General features: G+C 34.7%; 2 pseudogenes; one reads left to right on the top strand and one right to left on the bottom strand.

Annotated features, from left to right (window-relative positions):
• Positions 1-213: 213 nt before the first annotated feature.
• Positions 214-6,884, bottom strand: LOC143690618 (olfactory receptor 6C74-like; annotated as a pseudogene).
• Positions 6,885-19,580: 12,696 nt separating this feature from the next.
• LOC143690037 (olfactory receptor 6C76-like) lies at positions 19,581-20,527 on the top strand (annotated as a pseudogene).
• Positions 20,528-27,362: the final 6,835 nt, after the last annotated feature.

Raw genomic sequence — 27,362 nt, forward strand, 5'->3', positions numbered from 1 at the left:
AAAAATCATGAAGATATTGGATTTCCAAAAAGAATCTCCAGATGAATAATTGAGATTGGATGAAATCAAAGAATTAAATTCAAAGAATTAAGTGATTCCAACAATGGATAAAAGAATATTAATTCAGAAAATAAGACTAAAAAACTGCTTCTGATTGACTTTGATCTTTATCATTATGTAGAAATAAAATAAATGAATATGTTAAAAGGGTAGTTAATATATGTGGCACTTTTCAGTAAGCTTTAGTGGTGTGCTTTCATAAAAGCCAAAACTATCATTTAAGGTAATAAAAACCTGATTAATTATTATATTTTTCAGGGCTTGTTTCACTTGTTTATTTCTTAGAGTATAAATAAATGGATTTAACACAGGTGCAACTGAAGTGATGAGTAGTGCTACCACCTTGTTTAAAGATACCCTTTCCTCTGCAGAAGGCTTAATATACATAAAAATACAGCTGCCATAAGAGATAGAAATGACAGTCATGTGGGAGGAACAGGTAAAAAATGCCTTTTTCCTCTGCTGGGCACAAGGGATCTTCAGAATTGTTCTCATGATATTGACATAAGAGAGTGTCACCAGGGCGAAGGTAAGCAGGAGTGTGACAATGGGTAAAATAACAAACCATCACATGTGTATCTGTGCAGGAGAGCTTCAGGACAGGAGAATAGTCGCAGGCAAAGTGGTCAATAATATTGGCATCACAGAATTCCAACTCCAGGCCCATGATAAGGCCAGGAGAGATGGTTAACAGCCCACTCGGCCAAGAGCTGAGGACCAGCTGGGTGCAGACTCTGCTGCTCATAATGGTGGCGTAATGAAGGGGTTTGCAGATGGCCACATAGCGGTCATAGGACATGGCAGCCAACAGGAAGAACTCTGATAGACCCAAGATAAGAAAAAGTATTTGGCTTATGCAGGCATCATAGGAAATGGTTTTATCCATATTCAGAGTGCTGACAGGAATCTAGGGATGCAGGCAGATGTCAATGAAATTTCTAAGGAGAAATTCCGAAGGAAGAAATACATGGGAGTTTTGAGGTGGAAATCCACCAGGGTGAGCAGGATGATTGTCAGATTTCCAGTGATACTCAGTAAATATGTTAGAAATACAAAAAGGAAAATTACAATTTGCCAATTGGGGTCATCTGTCAGTCCATGTAGAATGAATGTTGTCACCATTGTAGTTTCTTCAAGGTAATACCTTCTGAATTACATGAGATCTAGGGAAAAGAATAGATAATTACTTTTCAGTTGAAAAGTCTTCACTGAGTAAGGATTTGAAAGTGATAGGAAAGAGCCGGTTAACTCAGGGGAAATGTTCCTGTTCTTTATAATATTAATTGGTTATCCATGGTGTTTCTTTGTCCACCTCTAAGAAGTGGGAAGATGTAAGAAATATTTAGGAATCAATTACTCATCCTCAGCCATCAGTTGTACCCATTAAACATCCATCTCAGACTTTTTTGCTCCTCTGCTTTAATCTTTTTAAGTAGCAGTTAGAATCACAAGCTGAAGCTTGTTAATTTTTTTTTTCTTTTCTTTTTTTTTTTTTTAACATGGGCAGGCACGGAAAACGAACCCAGGTCCTCTGGCATGGCAGGCAAGCATTCTTGCCTGCTGAGCCACTGTGGCCCGCCCAAGCTTGTTAATTTTATCCCCTTCTCTTGCTACTCTTTTTCTAAACTATCGTCTTAGATCTTCTTTACTTTGCAACAGAATGGGTTTAATATTTCCTTTTACACAAATATGTATGCTTCTCCGATTTAAGCCTTGTTTAAGATACCAATAAATAATTCTTGCGGTATTACTGAGAATACAAGAAAACATATTATTCTTAGGTTGGTTTGATTTACTCTTTTATTCCTTTATCCTTAAAATAATCTTCTATTCAGCTTCTTTCAGCATGCTATAGTTTTCCTAAGTACTTGCACACTTTAAGCAGATAATCGGGCTTGAGTTTTTCTTTCTATTTAGGTTTTGTCGGCTTTTTTTCTGTATTTTTTAATTTAGGTGTTTTCTGTATTATTCTGGGGATAATAATTTCGGTTGGATTTTGTGTTCCATGTAACTGTCAATAGAACTTTTTGAGTGGAAAGGGGTTTTATCAATTTTAGCAAAATGTGACTTAGAAACAATATATAAATTGAAATTTTGCATGAAATTAGGAATAATTTTACTCAATTTTTCAATCAGTTTCAACCTTATTATATCAGTGTAGGAAATGCTATCTTATATTCAGTAATATTCAAATACCCAAGTCTTCCCTAAATATAAAGTACATGTACCAGTCAGTTATTTTTTAATAAATGCATTGATATGTTTTTCATGGTGCTATACCAATAGAGAAATTCATTGTTCTTCTAAATATGCATATTAAAGGTTAATCATGAATTACACAGATATTTGTTTCTATTTCTGAATTTAATTGTTTAATCTCATAATCACATATAAGGAATAGAAAGGATTCCATTGTAATCGCTTTGTACAAAAACACAAAATGCTGAAAATACTTACTTTCCATGATTTCTACATTGCGACAATTTTCCTTTGCATTATTAAACAAAACTGACATAGGAATGATTTTTCCAGTAAAATATATATTTCTTTCTCACCCATGATTTCTTTGCTTCCTATCTCTCAACTACTCCCTCACATTAAAATCCAGTAATGTTTAATAAAATATGCAAAACCCAATGGATTTCTCTCTCTAATCAGCATGCATTTGCACTTTCAAACACATTTTTCCTGATTCCCTACACATAAAACTGAGTAATGGCTGAGTTCAGTCTATCTAAATCTAGAAATTTAATTTATTGATCTTGACCCATACAGAGTGGCTCTTAATTAGTTCACTGGAATTCTCTAAAGAGCACATAGAGAGAGAAAGGGCAGACAGCTTAGACAGAGAGCAGACACCTAGACACAGATGTTAGGAGATGCTTGGAGAGCTGATACAGAGACCAGAGAGATGGAACCAATAGCAGATGTTTGGAGATGCAAGCATAAGAGAAAAAACCCAGAGTTGACCCAGAGAAGCCAAATGAGGACACACACACACACTTAGAGAGAAAACCACTGGGATGAGTGCCCTTTGCAACCAGAAGCTGGGGGAGAAGAAAAGCAGATGTCACCATGTACCTTCCCATGTGACAGAGAAACCCTGGACAACATCTGCCTTTTCTTCAGAATCAAGGTATCTCTGTCTGGATGCCTTAGTTTGTACATTTTCGTGGCCTTAGAAATATAATTTGTAGCCTAATCAATCCATTTTATAAAAACCAATTCATTTCTGGTATATTGCATTCTGACAACATTAGCAAAACAAAACAACAACCTTAGGTTTTGCTAATTATGTTAACCTAGATAAAATATCTCTTTCCTTAAAAAAAAGAAAACGGAAGACTTCATTTTTATTCCAAAAGGAGAATCAGAATAGAGCACTGACCTCTGATTGATCACAACATTGTCTATAACCTGTGATTCAATGAATATTCATCAGGTGGCTCATAATATGGACCTTTTGATTTCAAACTTACTTAAATCTTACCTTCTTCACACAACCTCTTAGTGTGAAATGTTTATTATACACTAAAATTGCAGCCAGGAATACAACGGCATACTTGTCTTTTAGAAAATACCTAATTATAGAAATATAATTAGCTAAAAGCCATTTAAAAAGAAAAACATCTAGATTTCTGTTTGCATGTCCTCTAAACCATGGAGATGATTATTTCATTAAATATAATGTAAAATTATAGGAAATGTAAGAATATAAATGTTTTATCATTACTCTTTATTAAGTAAAGTACAATTTGCAAAGGATGATGACCAGCATAAATTTGTAAAAATAGAATAAATTATGGGTAAATGTTATACATTTGTTATTCAAGATATGATAGCATAAGTTATGTGCAAGATAAAAAATGGATGTTTTACCTTATATAAAAAACTTCAACTGTGTTATGAATTAAGCTCTTAAAAGTTATAAATGTAGAAATGAAAAATTGGCCATTTGGCAAGATTGGAGAGCAAATTTGGCAGGGTTAGTTTGGCCTATTGCTCATCTCTGGTTTCATCATAAGACATTGCAATTTTAAAGCATGATGACACACAAGAAAGTGTAAAATAAGACTGCTCCTATTATTATTATTTAGGAGAAGCATTAACTGGGTAAGCAATCTTGTATTTCCTGAAACACTGCAAAATAAAAATGTAGTAGAAATAATATAGAAGGATTGTAAATTGTAAGATACTGAGAAAAATAATAAGAGGAAAGGGTATATAGCTTTGAGAGTTAAAATATAGTTAGAGAAATGCAGAAACAATCAGGAAATTGCAAAATCTGTGGTGGAGAGAGATAATATAAAAGAATTACAGAGAACATTAGAAGGTGCTCAGTATCTTTAACCTTTAGGGAATTTCAAACAAAATTCCAAAGAAATACTACTTCTTATCTTGTGTGATGTTGATTTTTCAAAATACAAATAATAGCTATTGATGAGTATGTGGAGAAATTGGAATCCTCAGACATTGCTGCGAGAATATAAATTTATGCAAACACTTTTGAAAACAGTCTGACAATTCCTCAAATATTAAACACTGAGATGACATCAGCAAGATAGAAGAGAATTTCCAAATGTATGTCTCCCCAAAGAAACACTGAAAACATTTTTTCAGAAACTATAAGAACCAATTATTTGAAAAATCTGGAAAACAGTCAACAGTAAACAGCAACCAAGTGAATGCTGACTTAGAAGATAATAACCTAAACACAAGTTGTGAGTAGATATAGATGATTCCAAGTACGTAAATCCAAAAGTACCACACAGCCTCCCTTGCTAACAGCACCCTCCCTTGCAAACAGTAGCACCCCTCTTCCTTATACCTTCAAACTTGCCACTCCTGGACAGTCTTCAAATCAGAGCCTGTATTATCTGAAAGATGGAGCACATAAACCAAATCACAATCAGAAGAAAGAGTCTTACTTGTGAAAAGCATTACAAAATTTTTCTAATTAAAAGAAATATAGGAAATTGTGTTGATGTGCATTCCAAAAACACTAGTCCAGAAAAGAAATATGACTTTTCATTGAGCTGGATTTATTGAAACGAGGGCATTTATCAGGAATTCATTATCAGAAATTGGAATGCACATCAACACAATTTCCTAATATTCATAATTAGCTACAAGTAAATGACAGAATTATTATATCCCACTCAGGAATGGCTGTACATTAAAGTGAAGATTGTATATTTTCAGTTTCAGAAACATAAATGGTACATATGAATGAAATGTTTGCAATGAACTCGAATATTTAGACATTTGTGTGCCATGAATTTTCAACAAAATATCCCTGCAGACAAGAGACATAATAATCTAGGTGATACGGTGACCCATTCTGAGAAAGCCATGCAGTTTTCCTTAAATTCCCTTCAATATTGGTTTAATAGTTTCAAAAATAGAATGGCATTGATGGCAAGGATTGACTCTACTCACAAGTATACTAGGGGTTATCTGGCTACTATAGCCCCTCAATATCAAACCTGCCAATAACAGAGAACAGTGCTGAACTTTTGATAAAGATCTGAGTATTAAGGAGAGCAACCTGCTTCCTCACCTCAAATTATTAATTCTTACAAACCATCCTTCATAGAAGGAATATTTATTTGTACTCAATGGTATACCATATAAGTATAAGAATATACTTATTCTAAGTATAGATCTGCTTTGCTTGCCATAATGCTTCTGTCAACTGCACCAGTTGTGTTACTATTTGCTTTATGCCCTGTTTAAATGACCTCCATTAAACTGATTTTGAGAAAGTAATTTATTTTGTGACTAAGAAGTGAGGCAATGCCTTATATCTTTATTGATTTGTCCTATGTACATACTATAACATACAATATCATGGTAATCACCCGTCATTTTCCATGTGCTGTCTGGTTTTCGGATAGGCCGAACCGGGGAGTTGCAAGGACTATGGGCCATCTTCAGAATCTCTGCCTTTCCCAATGGTAAGATCATTTGCCCAATTAACTCATGTCTTCTAGGCAACCACTATTGCCTCACCTTAACAGTTCTTCAGGGCTCAGGGCAGCAAGCAACCACTGCCAGGCATTATCCTGGCTTGTTTCATATGGACCGTGTGCTCTCCATATTCATCAAAGTGAGTCAGAGGCCATCAAATCAGTCTGGCTTTCCATACATAAAAGTGCATTTTGCACCCATGCTGTATATTGCAGGGAGACAACTATTTTGAAAGTTCCTTCACTTCCCCATCTCCCCAGCCCACCAGGCCTGCCTGCAGTGGCAGTCAATTAAGTTAAGTTATCTGAGCTGCACTGGTTTAAAATGTCACATGAGCAAGGAGCCTGACTTAACCTGCTAACCTGCTTTTTATTCTCTTACTTTAGGTAACCACTGCTCCATGGACAATTCTTTTTACAAGGCCAATAAAACTTCATTGGGCTGTTAATTAATTGTCTCTGGATTCACCCCTGCAGCTATTAAATTTCTCTCATTTGCAACTGTGATTTTGATGGGGCTTTGCCAGCCCCTCTCCACTCACAGGGCTGCTTTCATTCCGATGGCAGCTCCACCCCTTGCTTTACTGGGTACATTCCTTATCCTGTTCTTTCACATTTATATTTCTAATTATGATTTTCATTTTCTGAGAGTTCTAGGCTATCAGAACCATTCTCTCACAGATGCAACAGCCATACCAGGAGTCTTTTCTCCAGGGTTCTGCCGTACCTGCTTGATGAGAAGTCAGAATCCCTTCTGGTGTGTATGTCATCTGTATTATCTGTCGGCAGACCTGTGTGTGGTGGGGAGTCCACTGGCCCACCTCCTGGAGCCAAGGGCTGCTCGCGCCCCACCATGGGACAGGCATGGAGAAAGTGAGGGGTGCTAGCCTTGGGAAGGTGCCAACTTGCTCCTGATTCCCTCCATTTCAGGCAGCTCCAGTGCTGCCGCTTCTTCCAGGGCTTGGATTTGGGCTTTCAGTTCATCTTGATTCTGTTGGAGTCTCCAGATTTGTGCTTTCACTGCTGTTCTCACACCATGGTTAACTTTACCCACTATACCATGATGGGGAAACTGGATGCCAGCTTTCAAGTCCTTTAAAGCCTTGGCTGGGTGGAATTCACATGATTTTAAATTTCCGGAGCAGACCACCACAGCAAACAGCTGCTATGGGATGCCACAGGCTTGTGGAAGGCCACATCCCACCCAGTCTGGCTTCCTTGGTGGAAGGGCCATTCAATGCTCATCCTGCTGATTACACCAAGGGTCACATTCGTATCTCAAAGTTTGGTTGCTCTGGTCGCAAATTGAAAGAAAGCAAAGAAGCCTCTGGTACAGTGGTTATCTTTAATCATTCCTTCTGCTCTGGTTTTTGCTCTTTCTCTCTCTCTCTCTCTCTCATCTCTTTCTCCCCTGAGTTTTACAGAGCAATAGCAATTTATATGCTAAATTACACAAAAGTGACACTTTACCAACAGATGACATCATTCATGGACACATGATTGGATATATGTTACATTATTGGTTTACATAACAGGTGCTATGTTGGGGCTACAGCTATGCGGTATCATGCTTCCCTGGAACTTCAGGCCTGGAAGCACTTAAGGAGGCCATCTTAGCAAGCTGTTTACAATAAACCATTTCTCAGCCCCATATAATCCTAATTGAGTTGGGCCACACTTTAACTGAAAACATCTTCAAAACGTCCTGCTTTCGATGGAGTCACATCTAAAGGAGGGGTTTGAGTTCAAGAACATGTTTTTCTGGAGTACATAGCTCCAAACCACAACATCCTTTGCATCCTTGGTTACATGTGTCCCTAGATATTTCATTGTGTTAGTGGCTGTTGTATATAAAATTTCTTTCATGATTTCCTCTTCAGATTACTCATCACTAGTGCACAGAAACCGTAATGGTTTTTGCTTGTTAATATTTTAGACCACCACTTTGCTAAATTCATTTATGAGCTATAATAGCTTTGTTGTAGATCTTTCCATATTTTTTTCCATATAGGATTCATGTTATCTGCAAAGAACAAAAGTTTTGCTTCTGGACTTCCGGAGAAGATGGCGGCTTAGTAAGACATGCGGATCTTAGTTTCTTCTCCAGGACAGCTACTAGGGGAGTAGAAACGATACAGAACAGCGCCCAAAGCCACAACAGAGATAAAAAAGACAGTGTACCCCATCCTAGAATGGCTGGCTGGCTGAGAGAAGCCGCTCGGGTGAGATCGCCGAGGCGCACGGGCTTCACCGGGCGGGCGGCAAGCGGCCGGAGTCACTCCCTTCCCCCTTCCCGGGCCGGCTGGGAGAATTGGAGAGGCGGTCCCCTGCAACCGCGGCGGCTGGCGCCCACACCACGCGCAGCCCCCCGGACCAACTGAGAGAATTGGATCGGAAATCCCCAGGCCGCGGAGAACGGCGATGGGTGGGGGAGGCCCCTTCCAAACCCATGACTCCCCGGGAACTTGCACTCTCCCAGTCGGGCCGCTGCTGCTGGCGCCCTCCCGCCACGCTTATAGCCCGGGCAACTAGGAAATTTGGACGGGCGCTTTCCCGGGCTGTGGCGGCCAGCAACCCTCCCTGGGTTCAGACCCCGGGCCGGCTCGAACTCTTCCAAGCCGCTTCAGCTAGCGAACCTCCCAGACGGCGAGAGTTTTCCAAAGTTAAAGGTCCCACAGCACCTTTTACTGGTGGGACCCGCAGACAAACGTGTGCCACGAGCGCCACCTACTGGGCAGGATAAGAAAAACAGAACCCAGAGATTTCACAGAAAAATCTTCCAAACTTTTGGATCCAAGACCCAGGGAAATCTGTCTAAATGCGCAGACACCAACAGAAGATAACGGATCACGCTCAAATAATTGAAAATATGGCCCAGTCAAAGGAAAAACCAATAGTTCAAATGAGATACAGGAGCTGAGACAACTAATGCTGAATATACGAACAGAAATGGAAAACCTCTTCAAAAACGAAATCGATAAATTGAGGGAGGACATGAAGAAGACAGGCTGAACATAAAGAAGAAATAGAAAAACTGAAAAAACAAATCACAGAACTTATGGAAGTGAAGGACAAAGTAGAAAAGATAGAAAAAACAATGGATACCTACAATGATAGATTCAAAAGACAGAAGATAGAATTAGTGATTTGGAGGATGGAACATCTGAATTCCAAAAACAAACAGAAACTATCAGGAAAAGAATGGAAAAATTTGAACAGGGTATCAGGGAACTCAAGGACAATATGAACCCACAAATATAGTGTTGTGGGTGTCCCAGAAGGAGAAGAGAAGGGAAAAGGAGGTAAAAACTAATGGAAGAAATTTTCACTGAAAATTTCCCAACTCTTATGAAAGACCTAAAATTACAGATCCAAGAAGTGCAGCGCACCCCAAAGAGATTAGACCCAAATAGGTGTTCTCCAAGACACTTACTAGTTAGAATGTCAGAGGTCAAAGAGAAAGAGAGGATCTTGAAAGCAGCAAGAGAAAACAATCCATCACATACAAGGGAAACCCAATAAGACTATGTGTAGATTTCTCAGCAGAAACCATGGAGGCTAGAAGACAGTGGTATGATATATTTAAATTACTAAAAGAGAAAAACTGCCAACCAAGACTCCTATATCCAGCAAAATTGTCCTTCAAAAATGAGGGAGAAATTAAAACATTCTCAGACAAAAAGTCACTGAGAGAATTTGTGACCAAGAGACCAGCTCTGCAAGAAATACTAAAGGGAGCACTAGAGTCAGAACCGAAAAGACAGAAGAGAGAGGTATGGAGAAGAGTGTAGAAGAAGGAAAGTCAGATATGATATATAATACAAAAGGCAAAATGGTAGAGGAAAATATTATCCAAACATAATAACACTAAATGTTAATGGACTGAATTCCCCAATCAAAAGACATAGAATGGCAGAATGGATTAAAAAACAGGATCCTTCTTATGCTGTCTACAGGAAACACATCTTAGACCCAAAGATAAACATAGGTTGAAAGTGAAAGGTTGGGAAAAGATATTTCATGCAAATAACAACCAGAAAAGAGGATGGCTATACTAATATCCAACAAGTTAGACTTCAAATAAAACAGTTAAAAGAGACAAAGAAGGACACTATATACTAATAAAAGGAACAATTAAACAAGAAGACATAACAATCATAAATATTTACGCACCGAACCAGAATGCCCCAAAATAAGTGAGGAATACACTGCAAACACTGAAAAGGGAAATAGAGACAAATACCATAATAGTTGGAGACTTCAATTCCCCACTCTCATCAATGGACAGAACATCTAGACAGAGGATCAATAAAGAAATAGAGAATCTGAATATTACTATAAAGGAGCTAGACTGAACAGATATTTATAGGACATTAAATCCCACAACAGCAGGATACACCTTTTACTCAAGTGCTCATGGATCATTCTCAAAGATAGACCATATGCTGGGTCACAAAGCAAGTCTTAACAAATTTAAAAAGATTGAAATCATACACAACACTTTCTCGGATCATAAAGGAATGAAGTTGGAAATCAATAATAGGCAGAATGCCAGAAAATTCACAAATACGTGAAGGCTCAACAACACACTCTTAAACAATGAGTGGGTCAAAGAAGAAATTGCAAGAGAAATCAGTAAATACCTCGAGGCAAATGAAAATGAAAACACAACATATCAAAACTTATGGGATGCAGCAAAGGCAGTGCTAAGAGGGAAATTTATTGCCCTAAATGCCTATATCAGAAAAGAAGAAAAGGCAAAAATGCAGGAATTAACTGTTCACTTGGAAGAACTGGAGAAAGAACAGCAAACTAATCCCAAAGCAAGTAAAAGGAAAGAAATAACAAAGATCAGAGCAGAAATGAATGAAATTGAAAACATGAAAACAATAGAGAAAATCAATAAGACCAGAAGTTGGTTCTATGAGAAAATCAATAAGATTGATGGGCCCTTATCAAGATTGACAAAAAGAAGAAGAGAGAGGATGCAAATAAATAAGATCATAAATGGAAGAGGAGACATAACTACTGACCTCACAGAAATAAAGGAGGTAGTAACAGGATACTATGAACAACTTTACGCTAATAAATACAACAATTTAGAGGAAATGGACGGGTTCCTGGAAAGACATGAACAACCAACTTTGACTCAAGAAGACATAGATGACCTCAACAAACCAATCACAAGTAAAGAAATTGAATTAGTCATTCAAAAGCTTCCTAAAAAGAAAAGTCCAGGACCAGATGGCTTCACATGTGAATTCTACCAAACGTTCCAGAAAGAATTAGTACCAATTCTACTCAAACTCTTCAAAAAAATCGAAATGGAGGGAAAACTACCTAATTCATTCTATGAAGCCAACATCACCCTCATACCAAAACCAGGCAAAGATATTACAAAAAAAGAAAACTACAGACCAATCTCTCTAATGAATATAGATGCAAAAATTCTCAATAAAATTCTAGCAAATCGTATCCAACAACATATTAAAAGAATTATACATCATGACCAAGTAGGATTCATCCCAGGTATGCAAGGATGGTTCAACATAAGAAAATCAATTAATGTAATACACCATATCAACAAATCAAAGCAGAAAAATCACATGATCATCTCAATTGATGCAGAGAAGGCATTCGACAAGATTCAACATCCTTTCCTGTTGAAAACACTTCAAAAGATAGGAATACAAGGGAACTTCCTTAAAATGATAGAGGGAATATATGAAAAACCCACAGCTAATATCATCCTCAATAGGGAAAAATTGAAAACTTTCCCCCTAAGATCAGGAACAAGACAAGGATGTCCACTATCACCACTATTATTCAACATTGTGTTGGAGGTTCTAGCCAGAGCAATTAGACAAGAAAAAGAAATACAAGGCATCAAAATTGGAAAGGAAGAAGTAAAACTATCACTGTTTGCAGACGATATGATACTATACATCAAAAACACGGAAAAATCCACAACAAAACTACTAGAGCTAATAAATGAGTACAGCAAAGTAGCAGGTTACAAGATCAACATTCAAAAATCTGTAGCATTTCTATACACTAGTAATGAACAAGCTGAGGGGGAAATCAAGAAACGAATCCCATTTACAATTGCAACTAAAAGAATAAAATACCTAGGAATAAATTTAACTAAAGAGACAAAAAACCTATATAAAGAAAACTACAAAAAAACTGTTAAAAGAAATCACAGAAGACCTAAATAGATGGAAGGGCATACCGTGTTCATGGATTGGAAGACTAAATATAGTTAAGATGTCAATCCTACCTAAATTGATTTACAGATTCAATGCAATACCAATCAAAATCCCAACAACTTATTTTTCAGAAATAGAAAAACCAATAAGCAAATTTATCTGGAAGGGCAGGGTGCCCCGAATTGCTAAAAACATCTTGAGGAAAAAAAACGAAGCTGGAGGTCTGCATGCCTGACTTTAAGGCATATTATGAAGCCACAGTGGTCAAAACAGCATGGTATTGGCATAAAGATAGATATATCGACCAATGGAATCGAATAGAGTGCTCAGATATAGACCCTCTCATCTATGGACATTTGATCTTTGATAAGGCAGTCAAGCCAACTCACCTGGGACAGAACAGTCTCTTCAATAAATGGTGCCTAGAGAACTGGATATCATATGCAAAAGAATGAAAGAAGACCCATCTCTCACACCCTATACAAAAGTTAACTCAAAATGGATCAAAGATCTAAACATTAGGTCTAAGACCATAAAACAGTTAGAGGAAAATGTTGGGAGATATCTTATGGATCTTACAACTGGAGGTGGTTTTAAGGACCTTAAACCTAAAGCAAGAACACTGAAGAAGGAAATAAATAAATGGGAGCTCCTCAAAATTAAACACTTTTGTGCATCAAAGAACTTCATCAAGAAAGACAGCCTACACAATGGGAGACAATATTTGGAAATGATATATCAGATAAAGGTCTAGTATCCAGAATTTATAAAGAGATTGTTCATCTCAACAACAAAAAGACAGCCAACCCAATTACAAAATGGGAAAAAGACTTGAACAGACACCTATCATTAGAGGAAATACAAATGGCCAAAAGGCACATGAAGAGATGCTCAATGTCCCTGGCCATTAGAGAATGCAAATCAAAACCACAATGAGATATCATCTCACACCCACCAGAATGGCCATTATCAACAAAACAGAAAATGACAAGTGCTGGAGAGGATGCGGAGAAAGAGGCACACTTATCCACTGTTGGTGGGAATGTCAAAGGGTGCAACCACTGTGGAAGGCAGTTTGGCGGTTCCTCAAAAAGCTGAATATAGAATTGCCATACGACCCAGCAATACCATTGCTGGGAATATACTCAAAAGACTTAAGGGCAAAGACACAAACGACATTTGCACACCAATGTTTATAGCAGTGTTATTTACAATTGCAAAGAGATGGAAACAGCCGAAGTCTCCATCAACAGAAGAGTGGCTAAACAAACTGTGGTATATACATACGATGGAATACTATGCAGCTTTAAGACAGGATAAACTTATGAAGCATGTAATAAACATGGATGGACCTAGAGAACATTATGCTGAGTGAGTCTAGCCAAAAACTAAAGGACAAATACTGTATGGTCCCATTGATGTGAACAGACATTCGAGAATAAACTTGAAATATGTCCTTGGTAACAGAGTCCAGCAGGAGGTAGAAACAGGGTAAGATAATGGGCAATTGGAGTTGAAGGGATACAGACGGTGTAACAGGACTAGATACAAAAACTCAAAAATGGACAGCAGAATAATACCTAATTGTAAAGTAATCTTGTTAAAACCCTGAATGAAGCTGCATCTGAGCTATAGGTTTTTGTTTTGTTTTGTTTTGTTTTGACTTTACTATTATATTTTATTTTTGTCTCTATATTAACATTCTATATCTTTTCAGTTATGTTGCTAGTTTTTCTAAACCGATGCAAATGTACTAAGAAATGATGATCATGCATCTATGTGATGATGTTAAGAATTACTGATTGCATATGTAGAATGGATGATTTCTAAATGTTGGGTTATTTCTTTTTTTCCGTTAATAAAAAAAAAAAAAAAGAGAAGGGGTAATTGGAGCTGAAGGGATACAGACTGTACAACGGACTGGATATAAAAACTCAGAAATGGACAGCACAATACTACCCAATTGTAATGCAATTATGTTAAAACTGAATGAAGCTGCATGTGAGGTATTGGTTTTTTGTTTTTTTTTTTCTTTCTATTAATGTTTTAATTCTTATTCAGTTGTCTTTTTATTTCTTTTTCTAAATCGATGCAAATGTACTAAGAAATGATGAATATGCAACTATGTGATGTTATTAAGAATTACTGATTGTACATGTAGAATGGAATGATTTCTAATTGTTTTGTTAATTTTTTTAATTAATAAAAAAAAAGGAAAGAAATTGTCAGAGGCTGCACAAGCCTGTTCCATGCAAAAAAAAAAAAAAAAAGTTTTGCTTCTTCCATTTCAGATGATTTTATAACTTTTTATATTACCTAATGCTATGACTGGAACTGCCAACAGAATTTGAATAGCAGTGGTGACAGTGGGCACCCATGTCTTCTCCCTGCTTTTAGAAGGAAAATTTTCAGCTTATCACTATTAAGTATGATATTAGCAGTGGGTATTTCATACATGTTCTTTATCATTTTAAGGAAGTTTCCTTCTTTTTCTATTTTTTCTAAGTGTTTTTATCAAGAAAGGGCAACTTTTCTGCTTCAATTGAGATAATCTTGTGTTTTTTTTCCTTTACTCATTTAATGTGGTGCATTATGTTAATTGATTTTCCTATGCTGAACTATTCTTGCATAAGTGGGATGAGTCCCACTTGACTGTGGTATATGATTATTTTAAATACTGTTGGATACAGTTTATTAATATTTCATTGAGAAGGTTTACATCTATATTCATAAGGGATATAGTCTGGAAGTTTCTTTTCTTGTACAACATTTATGTGTCTTTGGTATGAGGGTGATGCTGGCCTTATAAATGAGTTTGGGAGTATTCCTTCCTCTTCAATATTTTGGAAGCATTAGTGTTGTTGTTAATCCACCATGAAATGTTTAGTAAAATTCACCAGTGAAGGCAGGTGGTCCTGGGATTTTTCCTGACATTTTTCATTACTGATTTTTTCCTTCTTATAGGTCTGTTGAAAACTTCTAATTCTTCTTGAGTCAGTGGAGTTAATTTCTAAGAATTTTTTTCCATTTCATCCATGTTATCTAATTTTTTAGCATGTAGCTGCTCATAGAATCATCTTATCATTCTTTTTATTTCTTTGCATAAGTAGTAATATCTCTGCTTTCATTTATCCTTTGTGTCCTTCCTCTTTACTTTGCCAAGCTTGCTAAGGGTTTGTTGATTTTCATGAAAAAGGAATTTTTTGGTTTCATTGATTCTCTGTATTAGTTATTTTCTAATTCATGTATCTGCTCTAATCTTTCTTATATCCTTCATTTTGCTTGCTTTTGTTATTAGCTTGCTCAATGCTTTCTAGATTTTCTAATTATATGGTTAGGTATCTGATTTGCCATCGTTTTACTTTTTAATGTAATCATTAAAGCTATAAGTTTCCCTTTCAACACATAAGTTTCATTCCATACATTTGGGTGTGTTGTGTTTTCATTTAATTCCCATCAACACAGCTACTAATTTCCCTTTGATTTCTTCTTTGACCCATTGGTTGTTTAATAGTGCATTATTTAATTTCCACACATTTGTGAATTTTCCATTTTCCTCTATTATTGATTTCTAGCTTCATTCCACTGTTGTCAGAAAAAAATATAGTGTATGATTCCGATATTTTAAAATGTATTGACACCTTAATATTAGATAACTACATGGTCTATCATAGAGAGTAATCCATGTGCACTAGAGAAGAATGAGTATCCTGCTGCTATTGGGTGAAGTGTTAGATCTAGTTGGTTTATAGTTCTAAGTTTTCTATTTCCTTTCTAATCATCTCTCTAGATGCTCTGTCCATCCATTATTGAAATTGTTGTATTTAAATTTTAACTACTTAAAAAGTAGAGGAAGAATCATTTACTTCTCCCTAAATATCTGTCAATAGATGCTTCATTTATTTTGTGGCTCTGTCATTAGCTGAATATGTATATGTAATTAATTCTGTTTGTTGATTGGGCCCTCTTTTCAGTATATTCTTTTTTTATTAACTTTATTTCATTTTTTGTCATAAAGTCCATTTTATTTCATATTAATATTTCAGCTTACCTGTCTTTGAATTGGAGGTATATTCTGTAAGAAACATAAGATTGGGCTGTGCTTCCTTATCTTTAGCCTTTGGAGCGTTTAACCCTTTTAAATTTAAAATAACTACTGAAAATGCAGTGCTTTCTTCTGCCATTGCTACATGTTCTTGTTTTATATTTGTTTTGTCCCTCAATTCTTCTGTCCATGCCTACTTCATATTTATTTTATTTTGGTTTTTGTATTTTACCATTTTGTGGCCCTTCTCATTTCTTTTTGTACTTTTTGTACAAATTTTTGCATATTTTCTTTGTAGTTGCTTATTAGATTAAAATTTAACATCCTAAATATATCACAATCATATTTGTTTGATACCTTAACTTCAGTAGCATATACTATACTTACACCTCTTTGTCCACCTACCTTTTGTTGTCCTTGCTACAGATTTTCTCATTACACATTTTATTTCTAAAACTATAGATTTATTATCATTTTTTATGGATTTGCATTTTAGACCTATAGGAAATCAGAAGTGCAGGAGCATACCAAAAAATATATAATAAATATCTCTTATATTTATAGTCACCCTTATGGTTCCTTTATCCTGTATTTGCCTGAAGGGAACTGGAACATTGCCTCCCTCAGAGCTGGTCCTGTTGATCTGAAGTAGCTGATCAAAGCACTGCCCTGTGATCAAACCAAAAGCCTTTGGATTTTTTTAAGGCTATATATGACTTGATAGTTTTATTTCTTTAAAAATTCTTTTATTCTATATCATTCATAGTGGTTTTGTTTCTCTTATCAAACTGTAACATACATGCCATCCTTATCTGTTGATTTCAAAACTCATATGAAGAGGATATATTAATGCATAAAAGTAAAGCAGTTTTCTCATTAGCTTAGTGCATAAATTATACATATTTTCTTAAACATGTGTAATCTTCCCCAAAGAAAACTGCTTGCCTATCGATATATTTTAATCAGACATGGGCATTGTTCTCTACAGCAAATCTCTAACTTTTTTTGGTTCCAATTCACAGTAGTTTTTCATCACCCTTTACACATTTCAATTATGTTTTCTGCAGTAAAGAATAAATATAAAATATTTGTTCTTCTTCCATTTCCTCCAATTTTGCATTATTTTAAGTGGAAGAACAGATCATCTCCATGATTTAGGGGATATGTTTTTTTCTGCAATGCTTTTTTCTGTAAATAGCTTTAAGTTAATTAAATTTCTATTTTTACATACTGTCTAAAAACTCAAGTATGATATTGTTTTCCTGGTTGCCCTTTTGGTATACAATGGATATTTGACACTAAGAGGTTGTATGAAGAGGGTGAGTAAAAATATGTTTGACCCCAAGGGAACATATTTTAAGACCTGGTAAATAGTCAGTAAATTGAAGGCTATAAACAATGTTGTCATTTGTCAGAGATCAACATTCTATTCTGATTCTCTGTTTGGAATAGAAAATGAGAGCTCTAGTTTTCTCTGTTTAAGGAAACATATATTTTTCTAGGTTGTCATACTTTGATAAACCTAACATTGTTTATAACGAGCTTTATCTCTCCACTCTAGGAATTAGATTCGATCTTAATGGCAACATTTTATATTTCCCTATAGATGGCAACATTTCATATTTCCCTATAGATGCTGTAGTGAGAAGCTTAATTTTTCTTTTAATAGTTAATGATGATGATATCCAATTAGTATTTTTTCTGCAAGTCCCAAGGTCCTACACACCAGATCTCAATAAATATCCTGTTTGTAATAACAAGCAAAGATAAATCTATCATGCTATAGAGAATAAAAACACTTTGTATCATAAAAAAGCTATTAAATGTTCAGTTGAGTGGCAAATTTCTTAAAAGAGCAATCTATTTTTTGAGTATAGATCAAGAAATTAAATTTTTAGATTTCAAGTATAGTGTATGCAGAAACTATTCAGTTTTATATGTAGGGAAATCAGAAAAACAATTTTGAAAATGCCATGTATGCTAATTAGAGATGGAAATTCATTAGGGTTTGAATTTTTATTAAATATTCCCGGATTTTAATGTGAATGAGGAGTTCAGAGTTGGAAGTAAAGAATAATTGTAGATTAGAAAGAAATAAATATTTTATTGGAAATATCATTCCTTTTTACATTTTGTTTAATAATACAAAGGAAAAGTTCCCAATGTGCAGATCATGGAAAGTAAGTATTTTCAGCATTTTGTTGTTTTGGAACAAAGTAGTTGCAATGTAATCCTTTCTATTCCTTAAATGTGATCATGAGATAAAGATAATTAAATCCAGAAATAGAATTAATTAATATATTTGTGTAATCCAAGATGAACATTTTATATGCATATTGAAAAGACTGATTTATGAATTTCTCTCTTAAATTAACACCACGAAAAACATTCCCCAATAATTTACATTAAAAGTAGTGACTAGTGCATATCCCATTAAATTAAGGGAAGGCTTGCTTGTTACTGGATATAAAATTGTATTTCTTATATTGGTATAATAATGTTGAAAGAGATTGGGCATTTGAGAAAAATAAAGGCAAATCTCATGCCTTCTGATTCATATTGTGTTAAAATTCATAAAACCTCTTTCCACTAAAAAAAGTTCAAATTGAGAATATGGAACACAAAGACTATCCAGAAATAGTATCCTCAGAATGTGGCCAAATTTCTAAAAATTGACAAAAAGATTTCAGTCATGATTAGCTGCCTTAAGTCTACTATTTAGTAGTATATGTATACTTTGCTGAAAGAAATTGAGCAAGAGATTATTTTAACAATAAAGGAATAAATCAAACCAACATAAAAAAATCACATAACTTCTTCAGGATTCAGTAAAATTGCATTAATTACCTCTCATAATTTTAAACAAAACTTATATCAGAGAAACTTCAAGATACTTACAAAAGAAGATATTAAATTCATTCTGTTGCAAAGTAAATGAGAAATGAAAAGAAAATTCAGAAAATGAGTAGAAAGGGAACGAGATGAGATTAAGAGGATTAAGCCTGTGATTCTGACACCTATGTGAAAAGGCTAAAAACAGAGGGGCACAAAGATCTGAAAAAGGTGTCACTGATGATGAAGGATGAGCACTGGACCCCCATATATTTCTGAATATTCCCACGTCTTATAAATGGAAAAACAAAAAACATAGACGAATAAATTTACAGAAAAATGTTTCAAAATTGTGTTACTTGGCTCTTTCAGACCACTCTCAAATCTATGCTCAGTGAAGACTTTTAAATTTAAAAATAATTATCTATTTTTCCCTGATCTGCTGAGTTCAGAAGGAATTTAGCCATGAAGAACCATACAATGGTGACAACATTCACTTTACTAGGACTGACAGATGACCCCAATTGGCAAATTGCGATTTTCCTTTTTGTATTTCTAACATATTTATTGAGTATCACTGGAAATCTGACAATCATCCTGCTCACCCTGGTGGATTCCCACCTCAAAACACCCATGTATTTCTTCCTTCGGAATTTCTCCTTATTAGAAATCTCACTGACATCTGCCTGCATCCCTAGATTCCTGGTCAGCATTGTGACTATGGATAAAACAATTTCCTATGATGCTTGTGCAACCCAATTATTTTTCTTTTATCTTCTTTGGAGCATCGGAGTTTTTCCTGTTGGCTGCCATGTCCTATGACCGCTATGTGGCCATCTGCCAACCCCTTCATTACGCCACCATTATGAGCAGCAGAGTCTGCACCCAGCTGGTTCTCAGCTCTTGGTTGAGTGGGCTGTTAACCATCTCTCCTGGCCTTATCATGGGCCTGGGGTTGGAATTCTGTGATGCCAATATTATTGACCACTTTATCTGCGACTATTCTCCTGTCCTGAAGCTCTCCTGCACAGATGCACATGTCGTAGAATTGTTAAGTTTTATTTTAGCCATTGTCACACTCCTGCTTACATTGGCTCTGGTGATACTCTTCTATGCAAATATCATAAGAACAGTTCTGAAGATCCCTTCTGTCCAGCAGAGGAAGAAGAATCTGCCTACCTGTTCCTCTCACATGATTGTCCTTTCTATCTATTATGGAAGCTGCATTTTTATGTATATTAAACCTTCTGCAGAGAAAGGGTGTCTTTAAACAAGGCAACAAGGCGGTGGCAGTACTTAGCATCTCAATTGTACCTGTCTTAAATCCATTAGTATATACTCTAAGAAATAAACAAGTGAAACAAGCCCTGAAGAATATAATAAGAAATCAGGTTTTTATTACCTTAAAATAATAGCTTTGGCTTTTATAAAAGCATGTCACTAAAGCTTATTGAAAAGTGCCACAATGTTAACTACCCTTTTAACATATTCAATTATTTTATTTTTACATGTTGATTATGATTAAAATTGATCAGAAGCAGTCTTTTAGTCTTAGTTATATTCCTTTATCCACTGCTAGAATCACTTAATTCTTTAACTTAATTCTTCGATCTTGTCCAACCTCAAAATATTCAGCTAGGAATTCATTTTGGAAATACAGTATCTTCATGTGTTTTGTATATAGATGTGCCTGGAATAGACAATGTTTGAACTCTCTATTTTTTTAATCTCTAGAAATAGGTATATATTTTAGCAACATATATTTCCAGGGATATATTATTGACCTTCAATAAAGGTATTCATGTTTTGACTTAAAAATTTTCCAAACTTACTATTCAGCTGTAAATCAAATGAAAGCCCTTTTCATTTATGCAAGAGTGCTTTACACCAGAAGCTATTTAAAATATATAGATAGACTATGCCACAGTCAGACATTAAGTAAAGGCTGAATCTTAAATTAATTTCTAGATTTTAAAATTTAAATCCTATGCAGGTAATAACTCTGTAATAATGGCTGTTATTTACATCAATGGGAGTATTTGATCTGAAAAATGAGGGAATGAATAACAACTATCCTAAAATACTTCAAAATACAAATTATATCTGTATAATTCTAGGGGACACAAATGATACTTATGCCTGAGATTTTTGAAATAAACATTTTAATATATGTAAATCTTTTATTATTCATCTTATAATATGTTGCCATATTTTCTTTCATGTGTGTTTCTTTGCATGTGCCCTTTCATTCTATAGCAACTCCTTTATTCTATTTCCCTTTACCATGATTAACGTTTCTTCATAGCACATAAAAATAACAATTTTTCTAGGATTAATTATCTGTTTCAAATATTAGAATATAGGTCTGTGAAAATAGGGGCTTTAATTTGTTCACCCCTCTATTCACAAAGCCTAGTGCTCTGTCTGGTACATAGTACTGCTCGATTATAGACAATAATAAATTCCAACCCTACAATTATATCTTTGTAATTTGTTTTAGTATTTGTTTTATCACCCCTTTTAAATATACTTTGTCAGAAGTTGTTCTGAATACCCTCATGTTTGTTTACGGTAAACAAAAGGCACATGTTCTATTTGCAAGGATAATGCTGTTTGTGTTTAAATGAGGTTACAGATGTTTCATTTTACTTAACTTTTCAACTCAATCTGATAATATTTCATTTAATTTAATTGCTGCGTTTAATAAGTTATGCATGTTGTTTTTCATAGTTTAACCAGAGATATTTCTATATATAATAAATCTATCTCTGTATCTATGTATTTATCAACTTCATATCAATGTCTGCAATTATATCTTACTTTTAAAAATCCTTTCTTTCTTCCAGTTCGCTATCTGTGTTTGCTCTTCTTTTCTATCAGGATTTTTCCCCCCGGGTATAATAGGCATCCTCAACATTTTGGACTCTCCATTGTTTCCATACCTTTAAATTTTCTTCTGGTATTTCCTGAATTTTCAGAGAGCTTTTCATATTAGTCCTCTTACCACTGCTTTAATTTGCTACGACATCAAATTTAGGAGACTCTTAAAGATCTCACTTGTAATTCTATTTTACCTTCTTTTTTTTTTGCAAATGTTTATTATATTGAGTGTCCTTTTATGCCTTTCCTTATAATCTTGCTTCCTATTACTTCTCATTATTGGCATTATCAGCTTGTACTTTTCACTGGCTTTATATCTCCCTTTTAATAAAACCTCATCTCTTTTTTCACATTATTGAATTTACCAAGCCAGCTCTGAAATCTATTTCTGTATCTGGCACTTTCCATAAATAGATTTTTCTTCTTTTTCTTTTCTTGTTCTCTTTTCTCTTCCTATTTTATTTAGTGAGTTGGGTGCTATATTTTAATTTTTTTATACATTTCATTTTGCATATTCTTTCTTTCTCTTTTTCATCCTTTCCTCTTTATAACAATTGATTCTTTTTAATGTTATGCAATTGTAGGGTACACAGTGCTATACTACTCCCGTTATTACTTTTTCTGCAACATATTCCAGTATAAAGTTGACAAATTATCCAATTCTCTGAACTAAAGGACTCAATAAAAAAATTAGAATTAAAAGATTTTTCCTAAAAGGCTGGTATATGTGTCTGTTGGCAGTATATATCTATATCATATATAAATGATTATGTATGAAAACATCACAGTACTATTTCACAGATTGAAAGTTATGAGGATAGAGATACAGCTCTCTATTTTCCTAAGAACAAAGCAAAATAAAACAGTACCCTAGGCTCTGAATCTGTGGTCTGAGAATGGTGAATATTCAACCTGCTTTCTCCCATTTTCAGGTATACTCAATTTCTTGAGTAATTATTTTATACACTTGGTGCTGATGATAATTGTTTTCATTTTCTTCCTTTTAAATAATTATTTTCTAAATAAAATCCACTTTCCTTTATTAGTTGAGGCCCTTTAGAAACCCTGTGTTGCTTCTTCACAAGTTTCATGATGGTGAAATTTTTCATTGTAAACTCTTTCCAGAAGTATTTTATAACTCTAGAGCTAGAGACTTCAGAGGATATTTTTATACAAGTTCCTTTTTAAATCCAAATATTCCAGCTCCATCTACCTAGGTAGATCAGAATCCACATCTTCATCTTTCCATTCTTCAAAAGTTATTCTGAAATTCTTTTCAGTGATGGCCCTATTTTTATTCTCTTCTTCAATTTGTATACACTTCCCATCATTTACAAACACTTTATTATGTATGTTCAGGTGAATAATTAATCAATTATATATAAATTTAAAATTAATTAAAAGCTCCTGAATTGCTATTTCTACAGACAACCCCCTCTTCTGAAGGAATCTACAAGAAAGCAGCATATTAAAGTTGTGAGATTATATTTCTACACATTTTTATTGTAGCCATGAACCCTCTAAATGCCCAAGTCTACCTTTCTCTTTATGCAAGAGACTGTAAAGGCCCTGCTCAAGAAAGGAAATCATAGCTATGGAAATCATATACTTCCTATTATACAAGGAAGAAGATAATAGTAATTAATCACTGGAGAGGAATTTAAAGATAAGCAGAAACAATATGAACCTACAAAGTTTAAACATATGTGTACTACAAAATGGGTAAATAAGTTGGATTGTTTTACAATTCCATTTATTTAAAAAATAATTAAAATAATCAAAACATTTAAATCCCTCAATTCCTTACCTGATTTAAAATTAAGTAATTTCTTACTGTCACTTATGCTAACAGAAATTTTTGGCACCTAATAAAATGTAAACAAACATATTAAACGAAATGACAGTAAATATGGTAGCCAGCATCATATGTAATATTGCATGAGAGGATTAACCCCAATTTGATATTAATGAAAACAACAAATCCTAAATCCACACTCTGCACAGGTGAACCTCCACTAACACAGTATTTATCCAGGGAGAGCCTTCTAACTTAGCTTCAGCATAGAACCGAGTGATATATTTATTCATTGAAAAAATGTTTACTATCAGTATAAGCCAGCGCTTTTGGATCTGAGAATGTAGTGTTGAACATAAATGCAAAGAAAATGTTGTATGACTTTTAAAAGAAAAAATATATCATGTTCTTACTATATTTGTTATGGACCGAACCATTGATGAAATGATTGAAATGCCTCTTTCCCATTTCTAAATATAGTCATAGTTTGAAATGAGATACAAATTAAAGCCAAACATCCCCATTTTCAGGATGTAGTGTAATGAATTTGCTCAGACATTTATATAACATATATCATATATACATATCTATGTAACCAAAATATAGGGGGTAATCTGATAATTTATAACTGATAGGTGAAAATAAATATATCAATCAAGAATTGGAATCAGGTATATATATATAGTGAGATTTAATAAAACAATTTACTAGTTTGGTTCTCTATATATTACTGTTGTAATAAACAGAAGGTTATATGTAGAATATACTTTGAATTATTGTTTTATTTGTCTGGGACGAAGCTTTATTGAATAGTTCAAGCACATATATTTCATGTGAAGGAAGAAGTATGGGGATTTTTCTCCCAGGGTAAGAACAGGAAAACAAAATCCCCAAAGCTAGAAAACACTAAGGAATGAACACCACACTTAAAATGAAATATTGCTAATTAGATAGCCTTGGGAGAATACTGAGATGACTAAGAATAGCAACCAAAACCTCAAGTCTATGGAATAGAGAGCTGGGAGACATATCACTCTCTTTCTCATACAAGAATTAAAAAAAAATGGACAGACTGCACATTAATGGATTTTCTTAAAAGCATACTGCCATTAAGATTGCATTGAAGATGACTAACAGTTAAATTGAGAAGAAAACAGGTGCCAGCAGGGAGACACAGGAATCACATTGTTGCTTATCTGTAGCAAAGAAAGCACCTTCGATACTTTATAAATCTGTAAAAAGATTCAGAATTCAGTCAGAGATTTTAATGTATTGCTAAATGGTGAATGTGGGCAATCAGGAGAGTGTGAAACTTTTAGTGGTTCAGAGACAGGGATTTTGGCTCCTTTCACAACAAAATTGAAGCACAACACAATACCTGGTGAGGTTAAAGCAAAAATCTACACTAAAGTCCTACCAGAAGGAAAGGCATTTTCAACCTTGAGCATAATAAAATAAAATTAGCTCAGTGTCAATTGTCTTCAACAATTTGAAATTCTTTCAACAAGAACTGATAAGACATAATTAAAGTAGAGACATACCAGTCCAAATAAACCAAGCAATCATCAGAACTGGAATCTGGTATGATAAAACATTTTGAACATATCAGGCAGGAAAATTTAAATTGAAAAAACCTTGATTAATATGTAAAAGACTAGTGGAGGAGGTAGATAGTATGCACAGTTTTATAATTTCAGCAGAGAGCTGAAAACTGAAAGAAAGACTAAAATGGGAAAGCTAGAAATAAACAAAAATTTCATAGGAATAGTGATAAGAAATAGTATACTTAATCTACTCACATTTGCACAGGGCATGTTAGCAAAGTAACTACAGCCAAGGAAGAAACAGGGAGCTTGAACCAGATTAAAAGATGTCTCTAACTCTCCTTCCATTCCACCTAGTTCATTTTAAGCTTTCTCCACATTTTGTTCACTAACCTCCAATTCCAGGAGTGAGGAACCTGACTTCCACCAACCAGCATCTTTTCTTTTTCTTCTTATTGTAGCATGCATGGATAGTGGTTGTATTAGTTAGGGTTCTCTAGAGAAACAGAATCAACAGGGAACACTTGCAAATATAAAATTTATAAAAGTGTCTCACGTGACCGCGGGAACGCAGAGCCCAAAATCCACAGGGCAGGCTGTAAAGCCAACGATTCCGATGGATGGTCTGGACAAGCTCCACAGGAGAGGCTCATCAGCCGAAACAGGAAGAGCCTGTCTCTTCTGAATCCTCGTTAAAAGGCTACCTACCAGTGATGAGATTAAGCATTACTCATTGCAGAAGACACTTCCCTTTGGCTGATTACAAATATAATCAGCTGTAGATGTAGCTGACATGATCATGATTTAATTCTGTGAAATGTCATCGCAACAGACAGGCCAGCACTTGCCCAACCAGACAAACAGGTACCACCAGTTGGCAAAGTTGACACATGAACCTAACCATGACAGTGGTTTTAGAAATGCTATCCTATAACTCGGTGGGAATCAACTTTACCACTTAGAGTACAGTATTACAGTAATGTTCTTTTTGTCCTTGCTCTTACAATCCACAATCATCTCCAGTATTATTTATGTCAGCCACTTTTTGCCCCATCCTTTTCAGTTGGGTTATACTACAGTATAGTAATACATTTATAGGATTTTTTTTAACAGTCTGCATTCTACTTTGACCTCCCAATCATTTAAATGACATTCAAATTTTGTTTATATTAAAGGTCACCATTTGTATGGTAAAGTTCTATGAATCTTGACTGATACATAATGTCATGTATTCACAAATACAGCATCACACACAACATTTTTCATCAATTCAGTTACTACTTTTTCCCAAACCACTGACTACTGCTGGTCTTTTTAATGTCTTTATAATTTTGCATTTCCCAGGATGTTAGTGTAAGTAGGACTCCAGAAATATGCATATAGGATTCCTCTACAGTGTGGTTGGATGAGAGCTTATTTTATTTGTTTATTTTGCATGGGTAGGCACTGGGAATCAAACTGGGTCTCCAGTACGGCAGGTGAGAACTCTACCTGCTGAACCACTGTGGCCCACCCAAGAGCTTAAATTTTTAATTACTATATAGTATTCCATTGTTGTTCCACAGATTTATTTTTTGTTTGTTTGTAATTTATTCCTCTACTGAAAGATATATGGATTGCCACCATTTTAGGTGATTGTAAATCAGTAAATTTTACTGAGGAAATTTATATGCAAGTTTTAGCATGGACTAAAAAAATTAATGATCTTATAATTTAAAATTTAATAAAAGTATAATGCCTATGCAAACTCATTTTATGGATTATAACTTGATTGATGATGCCTGGTATTCACTCTTCTCTGTGGAACATAGTCATTTTATTGAAAATGTACTTTTTATATCTGCTCAGAGATGTGGTAAACTCAGGGGAAATGGAATGATATTTCAATTCTAATTATTTTGAATTGAAATATGCATAGATTTTAATACAATAAACATTACCTTTTGGGGACAGGCATGATTTTTGATGAGATTTTTATCAGTGATATCACTATGCCACATGGCAAGTGGTAAATGTCAACAAATATAT

This window comes from Tamandua tetradactyla, chromosome 7 (genome assembly GCF_023851605.1).
Source record: "Tamandua tetradactyla isolate mTamTet1 chromosome 7, mTamTet1.pri, whole genome shotgun sequence".
Taxonomy (NCBI): domain Eukaryota; kingdom Metazoa; phylum Chordata; class Mammalia; order Pilosa; family Myrmecophagidae; genus Tamandua; species Tamandua tetradactyla.